Source organism: Physeter macrocephalus, chromosome 4, assembly GCF_002837175.3.
Source record: "Physeter macrocephalus isolate SW-GA chromosome 4, ASM283717v5, whole genome shotgun sequence".
Taxonomy (NCBI): Eukaryota; Metazoa; Chordata; class Mammalia; order Artiodactyla; family Physeteridae; genus Physeter; species Physeter macrocephalus.
The window spans coordinates 94,370,165-94,378,372 of record NC_041217.1 but is presented as its reverse complement, the minus strand read 5'-3'; the positions used below and the strand labels follow the sequence as shown (position 1 = coordinate 94,378,372).

The following is an 8,208-nucleotide window of genomic DNA, read 5'->3' as shown; positions in this document are numbered from 1 at the left end:
ATAGTTTGGCTTTTGTCTAAAACAGTGGTTCTTAAAATTTCAGAATTGCCTGGAGAGCTAGCCCACACCCAGAGGTTCTCATTTTCGGGGTCTAGGGTGAGGGCTGAGAATTTGCATTTCTAACAAATCCCTAAGTGATTCTCAAGCTGCTCATTCAGAAACCACATTCTGAGAACCACTTTTCTAAAATAAACTGCTTTTTATTTTTTTAAAGAGGACATCCTGCTTTCCTAACCCTGAGATTTTATTCGCATGTGAACCTAAAACAATAGAAAATACATTTTAAAATCAGAAAAAAGCTTAGAGGTAGAAAATCTTAATCCTCGTTTTGAACCAGTCACTTTTTAGTCTGTAGTATGAAAGTAGGCAAGTCATTCTACCTCTCAGGCTTTCCATTTCTTTATTTATAAAATGATGATAATAACACCTACTTTGCCTGGAACAAGAGATTTTGTCCCAGGCTAATCAGGAGCAGAACAGCCAGGAGACTGGCTTGTTTCTATGAAAAGGGAGATTTACGCTCCATCAGAGAGTTTACCGGGGGCCGATCACCCACAGGGAAAACTATTATGTAGCCTCCACAAAAGAGGCTGCCTTCATTTTCTGGAAGGCAGTATACACCCAGTCCCTAGACTGAATTTTAAAACAATGCACCAGCAACGACACTGAAAAGTCAACACTGCATCCCTGTGATTCTCAATGCAGCTCTGTGACAGAATCACCATGTAGCTTTGAAAAAATGCCCAGGCCCTAGTCGCAGGCATTCTGAGGTGGGGTCTGGGTGTCCAAAATTGTGTCTTAGGTGCTGAGGTTGAGAACCTTCCTGTGGGAAACAGACTGGGCCTGTCCTGGTCAGCGAAGTGGGTTGCACTGTGACTCCCAGCTTACAGATGACAGACACATACTGTGCACATCAAAGTTTGATTGCAGTGGGGATATTAAATTCCCATGCAGTGAGCACTCTATCACGGGACAAATGAGAGTGTCAGAGCAGGCTTTTTAAGGCCCTGTGCTATTATGTTGAATGATAAACTGCTTGCAGGTGATTAAACTGCCTCCACAGGCTTAGGCCCTCACTTCTTTTCCTTTTCAGGTGATGCCATCTATCTTTGTATTTTTTTTTTTCTTCCACCAAAGAGAAAGCACACACATGTTGAATTGCTGCAAAGCATCCTAGATACTAGAGAAGTAGGTTGAAGAAGGTGCTTCATGCTTAATTTTCCTAGTCATGCAGAACTGGATCAAATCTAATGTAACTATGTCATAAGAAATTGGGCAGCTATAAATAATCTTGGGTTTCATTATCTGATTTTGAGGTTTTATTTTGGTTTTTATCACTAGGATAAAGACAAGCAGAATGGTAATTGTGAGAAGGAAGTGAAACAGGTTAGTATGAGAGTCAAATGCTGTTATGACCTCTGCTGCTTTCTCTGTATATATCACTTGGATTTCTATTGTTCCAGCAGAAAAAATGGGCCAAAACCCATGTTGTTTATTTGATAAAGGAATGCTTAAACTTGCTCTCTGAGCTCTCCATGTTTACACTTTTGAAAAGCTACTATTAACATACTTGACATTAAAATAATTTTGCTTGAGTAATATTTGTCTCAGAATAACTTTCATTTGGTTCATATATAAGCACTAGATATTCACATATTCAATGATTCCAGAAAGAGGCAACTAGAAAACACAAATTGTGCAGCTTCTGATGAACTGAACTCTGTAAGTTGAATGAACACCTTAAGACCAAGACCTGTTATTTTCTTCAAATGTACTGATAAGGAAAGAGCAACTTTGTAATGGCTCTGTTATTTATTTATTTATTTTTACCACCAATAAACAGGTTTATTTGGAAATTTCCAAACCTGCCAGAAGTGGCACTTGCCAAGCCCTAGGTCCACCCTCCATACCAAGCTCCGAAGGGCAACGATAGTTCCCCCCCACCTCTCCACTGCACCTCCCCTGCACCTCTCCCTGCCCACACACACCCATGCCTCAGGCCACACCAGAGAACTAGTGTGCCCTCCCTCTAGGAGGCATTACCCCTGGGCCCAAGAGCTTGGGTGGCAGCCCTCTGGCCTCTCAGGAGATGATGGCGGCCAGAGCCGCTTGCATAGATTGAGAAAAGAAAATAAGGAAGGAGCCACCAAGTAGGGCTCCCTGAAAAACCCAAGCTTACCCCTGTACAAAAAACGTGGCTCCAGCATAGAAAAACCTGCTCCATGAATACTGCAAATACCCAAAGGAAAGGAAAAAAAACCAGCAGCAAGGCTGGACTGGTAGGAATGGCAAAGAACTTTGGTTTGGAAAGGCTAGGAAGAGTGTGAGCTGTGCCCCTCTTCCTCGCCAAGCTCCCCAGAGCCAGCGCTGACACTCGCCCCAAGGGGGTCACTGAACAAGCAAAGCCAGGGGCCTTTGGTTCTGAAAGGTCTCCATTATGATGTCAAAGCACAGCCTCCAGGTCCTACCTGGGCCTGCCTGCAGGGGGCAGAGGAGGCCTCTGCTGTGAATCCAATTAAAGCCAACGTGTAAGTAGTAAGGCTTTGGGGACCAAGCAACAAGGAATCCTATCACTACACTTATGAAACTAAAGCTGGGGAGCAGAGGGTGACAGGAGACACCCCTCACCCCCTCATCCTACATGTCTGTGCCCCAGAGGGTGTTCCCCTTCCAGGCTGAGGAGGGGGTGGCTCCAGGGCTGGGAAGAAAGGAAGGGATCCCTGAGCAGTTAGGTCAGGCGGATTCCCAGCACCTGTCCCAGTTGCTGCCTTTGCTGCTGCACCTTGGCCATGATGTGCCTCCCCACTGGTTCCTGGGCCCAGGGCCTGGGGTAGAAAGCAGCTTGTCTCTCCTCCTCAGGATTCCCAATCACATCAGTGATAAGCTTGAGGTCCCGGCGCTGGGAACGGAGCCATTCCTGGATGAAGTCCTGGGGGTCAGTGCTAAAACTGAGCGTGAGATCCCTCTGGGTCTTCAGCTGGTTGATGGACTCAATGGTCTCATGGATTTTGACATCAAGGGAGGTAATCTCCTGCTGATTGGTGGTAGAGGCCAGAAAATTGCTCATCTGGGCCTTGAGCGGGGTCAACCACCTCCACATCAATGTCATAACAGCCTGTCTTCTTCTGGTTGTTAGGGTCCACGCTAATTACATGGTTGACAACAATGGGGTCTGGATGCTGCAGCAACCTGGCTAGCTTCATGGGAATCTCAGAGAAACGCAGTCGGCCACAACTGAAGATCTGGCGGAAGTACCGGTTGCAGTTGACGTACTCCCGCTCGTGGCCGTCCTGCAGCTGGTTGCGTTTGATGTAGAGCCACAGGGCCTGCATGATGGCAGCCCTCGTCTGTGTGTGCACCCCCAGCAGCCTCCCCAGTCGGGGGTCCAACTTGTACTGGGGAGGCTGATGATCCAGCATGAGCAGGAGGGTGCACTTGATGTTGAGGTCTCCAGGCCGTTTCACCTGGAAGCCATCTGTCTCCTGGGTGGTGGGCATCCGGTGCCACTCCACCAGGTGGTTGTCAGGCCCGTAGAGTTCCTTGTCCAGCTCAATGACGAGGCTCTTAAAGAATGAAGAAAACTTCCTCTTCTGTTTCCTAAGATCATCCAGCAGTTTTCCCTCTACTCGGAGTTCCCAGGAAGCCACCTTGTCCCCTGAGGGGTTTCCCCCCGGGAGTCCCTGCGGTTCCTGCACTATCACCTTCTGCCTTGCTGGGACTGAACATATTAGAAATATAGATCTGCAGCTTTCATTTTTGCATCAGAGGCTTTTTGATGGCCTCCTGGATCTCCATCCGCTTTCGAGCAACGGTCTGGTCCAGCTTCCGCTCAAAAGCCAAGAGATCCATGCACGCCTGAGGCTCTGGGACAAGCTCCCAAATTCGCTGAGGTAGAACTTTATCTGCCACCTTCCTCCTCTTTAACCCCCGGTGCTGGGCAGGCATTGGGAGCTGGGCCTGGGGGACCAGCAGGAGTTTTTGGAATGGGTCCATCATGGTGGGTGGCATGCCAGGTCGAAGTGGGGCAGCTGTGCCAAATGGGGAGCCGGCAGGGGGTCCCACCTGCAAGCCAGCCATGGGCATCCGGCTCCCTGGTGACCTGCCAGACCTCTGGTACTGCGCTGCAGGGCCCGCGGGGCTCTTGGGGTGGAAGGCGGCGCCCCCCCCACGCCTCCAGCAGGCCTGGGCCCCCTGAGCACCGGTCCGGGCAGCGTGCCCGGTCGCGGCGGAGGCGGAGCTCCCAGGGCCGCCTGGCTCCGTTATTTTGATAATTTTGACTGTCTGAGATAATGGAAATTTTTCATCAGATGCTGTCTGTGATCAATGCTTTCTGAGACCTCTCTTCTCCTAGAAACTTCTTTTTCCTGGTTACCTCTTGGCTATGGCTTTTTGATGACCTAGGTTTGGTTTAGATGATTGCTTCTGGAAAAACCGTGGTAGCATCGTTGCAGTGGTGTGGAGCCTCCTGAGGAGGGAGAGGCAGGACAGGATTCTAGTTCAAGTCGTTGCAGTTAGTAGGAAACTGGGGCTTAGAACCAAATAGAATCAGTATCCCCAGTGTTTGAGGAGGGACACCCAGGACAGAACTGGTTTCAGACTCTGGACAAGGCTGAAACAGCTTATGTCAACTGAAGGCACCTTTTCTAAGTTCTAGCCGTCCAAGGACATTGGAGAGCACATGTGCGGTTCCCCAGCCTGTTTTAGGCTCTGGGAACAAAAGCTGGCACTGTACTGCATTATACTGGAAACTGACTAGAAGAGGCTTAGGTTTTTATTGTTTCACTTCCAGGAGGAGAGGGGAAAAAATAACTTGCAAATCAGGTGGATGAAAATTGAGAATGAGAAAGATTTGCTTGTTGAAGGTAACCCTATTTTCTCTCTCTTTTAGTAGGTGTTTGTGAAGAGGCAAGTAAGGCTGAATCCCCTTCTGTTCTTCAGGAATTCTTTTAAAAGTATTTTGTTCTTTGTCTTAGATTGAGACTGAAGATGTGACACCATACATTACTGTTATCACCTTCTGCAGCTGAAATACAGACTCCAGAACTGGATGTGGCATGGTGTAATTTTTCTAATTAGCCCTAGAACTCTATGTTAAAGGCTCAGACTGCGTGTCCTTTGGCATGACATCAGTCCACCACTGACTCTGACTGTCAGCAGGATTCTAATTATTTGGGCCAAAGCATTTTGCCTAGAGTTTATATTTGTATTCAAAGAGAACTTTTGTGTAAGGAAAGAAAGGCTTTTTGTTATTGTTCCTCTTCTTTGGAATTAGCACCTATCTAAATTAATCCTCTCTAACTTCTCATACTTCTCCAGTAGGTATACTTCCTAAACTTCTTTAGTAACCAACAAAAAGGGGAGTGCTAGTCTTTTAATTAGCTTTCTAGAGATAGAAAATTCACAGCTATTAAATTCAAGCTGTATCTAATGTGAAGTTTCAACCTAATGAACAGCTATTCGTATGCTGCCTTCCCATACAGTGGAACTTGATGGAAGCCCTGGTTTTACAACTGTTGGTTATTGATTAAACAACTAGGCTGTTTTGATGCTGGTTGTTTCTGTTGTTGCACTCATCATCTTAGGTTTGGAAGAATTATTGCAGATATTAACGTTATTAGAGTTATTAAAGGTCAGTAGTCTGTCCCCTCACCCACCCTACGCTGGTAACATCTTTACAACATCTCCCCCAAGTGGTTGTCTTGATCATGACAGAACCCACCTAATGACAGTGGGGAGAAAGCAGACTCCATAATCCAGCAGTTATAATTTAGAGTTATTCCTTAATATAGTTTATCTAAAATTATAGTGAACTCCAGCTTAGGAGAGGACCTAAATGTATAAATAGATAAACTGATATAAAATGTGGTTAATGCTTTGATAGAGGCACAGATACGTTGTTTAGAAACAGATAACTGCGTGGGAGAACATGGGAAAGAATTTGTCTTGAAGGATAAGTACATGTGCTTATGCACTCGTGGTGTGTGTGTGTGTGTGTGTGTGTGGTGGGGAAGAGTATTTCCAGAGAGAGGATATAGGTGCAAAGATATGGAATTTAGGAAAGGCTGTGTTAAGACATGGTAAGAAGTTCAGAATGGCTGGATGGAACCTGCAATGGTGAAAGAGATGTCTTGAGTCAGGCTATTTGGAGTTTTGTTGCTCACCCAAAAAGTTTAGATTTTATCCTATAGGAAAAGAAGAGATTTCAAAGGGGTTAAAGCATCGGAGTGGCTTGATCAGATTTCAATTTTATGAAGATAATCCCAGTGGCAGTTTTGAGGACTCATTTGTTGGAGGAGAGACTGTTTCAAGGATACAGGTTGGATACAAAGTGCTCTGCCCTGCTGGCAGCCCATGTGTCCTATAATATTTCTGGTTCAGAAAGTAAAGTCACTGTCTATAGAGCCAGTCAGGCTTAACTGGTTGTGGTGGGTTCTTGTAAAATGTTACACCTAATGTTGTGTGAATACCGGCAAAGTGAAATAGGAAATCATGGCACAATCATGGATTGTGCAGGGAAATAAAAATTGACTTGAAATACTATCTTAAATAATTTTAAGATGGGAAATATCTAGGTCATTGAGCAAGGTTTTTTCCCATGAAATGCTCAACTTTAGTTTGGCTGGACATAGTCTGAGGCACATACTCAGTAATTTGATGATTTCAGCAGTATGATATTCTGTGACATCCTTATGGATCAGAAAGTCACTATACAGGTCAAAAATGAAATCACGTAAGGATTGTATTTTGAAAAGGAAATGTCAAAATAATATTATGAGAGGCTTTAGAAATTTGTATGTACTTAACATTCAGCTGGAATGTGGGGATTACTACTCTCAAACCAGTATAGGTGGTGCATTTTTGATCGCCTTTCAGGAAATGCATTGGTGCTCAGAAGGTGAGGCGTTTTGAACTTTTTAGCTCTCATCTACATTTACTTCTGCCCTACGAGGTTTACATCATCTGCCCTTTTTGTTTTGCTGGCTAACCAATTTCCATTCTCCACATGCCGTAAACAACTATTCCTAAGATAGGTAATGTCACAAATAGAAATTTATCTGTTTCAGAAAAAGATGAGGGAGGAAATATGCCTGAATTAAAGCCATGAAACAGATCCTCAAATATCCTCGCTAATGTAATGTGAGAAATAGGCTTCCAATAGTTTATTTTTTGATTATTATTATTTTTTGATGTTGGGGGTAGGAGTTTATTAATTTATTTTATTTTTATTTTTGCTGTGTTGGGTCTTCGTTTCTGTGCGAGGGCTTTCTCTAGTTGTGGCAAGCGGGGGCCACTTTTCATCGCGGTGCGCGGGCCTCTCACTATCGCGGCCTCTCTTGTTGCGGAGCACAGGCTCCGGACGCGCAGGCTCAGTGTGCATGGCTCACGGGCCTAGTTGCTCCGCGGCATGTGGGATCCTCCCAGACCAGGGCTTGAACCCGTGTCCCCTGCATCAGCAGGCAGATTCTCAACCACTGCGCCACCAGGGAAGCCCTATTTTTATTCATGTTATTTATTTAGTAGCATCACCACGCGGAGGAAGGTAGATTTGTTACCAACTGACACAAGAGTTCGGTATGGACACTGGTTGTGTTCCCTGTGGGGCTGGCTGGCTCCCGTGCTGTCATCTCTCAGAGTTTTCCTGATAAATAAATATGTGTTGGTCAGAATTGATCTCTGGCATTATTGTCAATGGCACCCATGAGTTGGCCCACAACTGCACATTTTCCTGCATCTGGTCTGTGGCTGCACCCTATCATTTCATATTCACAGCCTGCTCCATCAGGCTAATAAATCAGCTGTTTCTTATGCATGACATGCTGTGTCGTGTGACTGACGGATAACTGCAGCATTTTAAGTCTTGTTCTAGAGTCTCCATTATGCTGCCAGCCTCTCTGTTATACTCTATAAAAATGTTTCCTGTTATGGACTATCAGAAGCAAAAGTAGGTTGTTTTAGAGTCAGAGCAATCTGAACCCTGTAAAGTACTGCTAGATTAGCAGGCATGGGTAGATGAGGAAAAGCTGTTTGGAAAAAGATGTGCTTAAGGGCATCAAACATAAGCACAAAAATTACCTTTTTCATGGACCTGCATATATGGACATAGATAGACTAGCTTCTGTGGAAGCTGTGATTCAGTATGAGCTGGAAAACTTCTTTCTAAGAGGTCTGGAGACTTGTTAGACAAGGACAGGTGACTGACACTCATTA

At 45.3% G+C, this 8,208-nt stretch overlaps 1 pseudogene; it reads right to left on the bottom strand.

Moving 5' to 3' along the window:
* Positions 1-2,728: 2,728 nt before the first annotated feature.
* On the bottom strand, positions 2,729-4,443 carry LOC102973471 (SWI/SNF-related matrix-associated actin-dependent regulator of chromatin subfamily D member 2-like; annotated as a pseudogene).
* Positions 4,444-8,208: the final 3,765 nt, after the last annotated feature.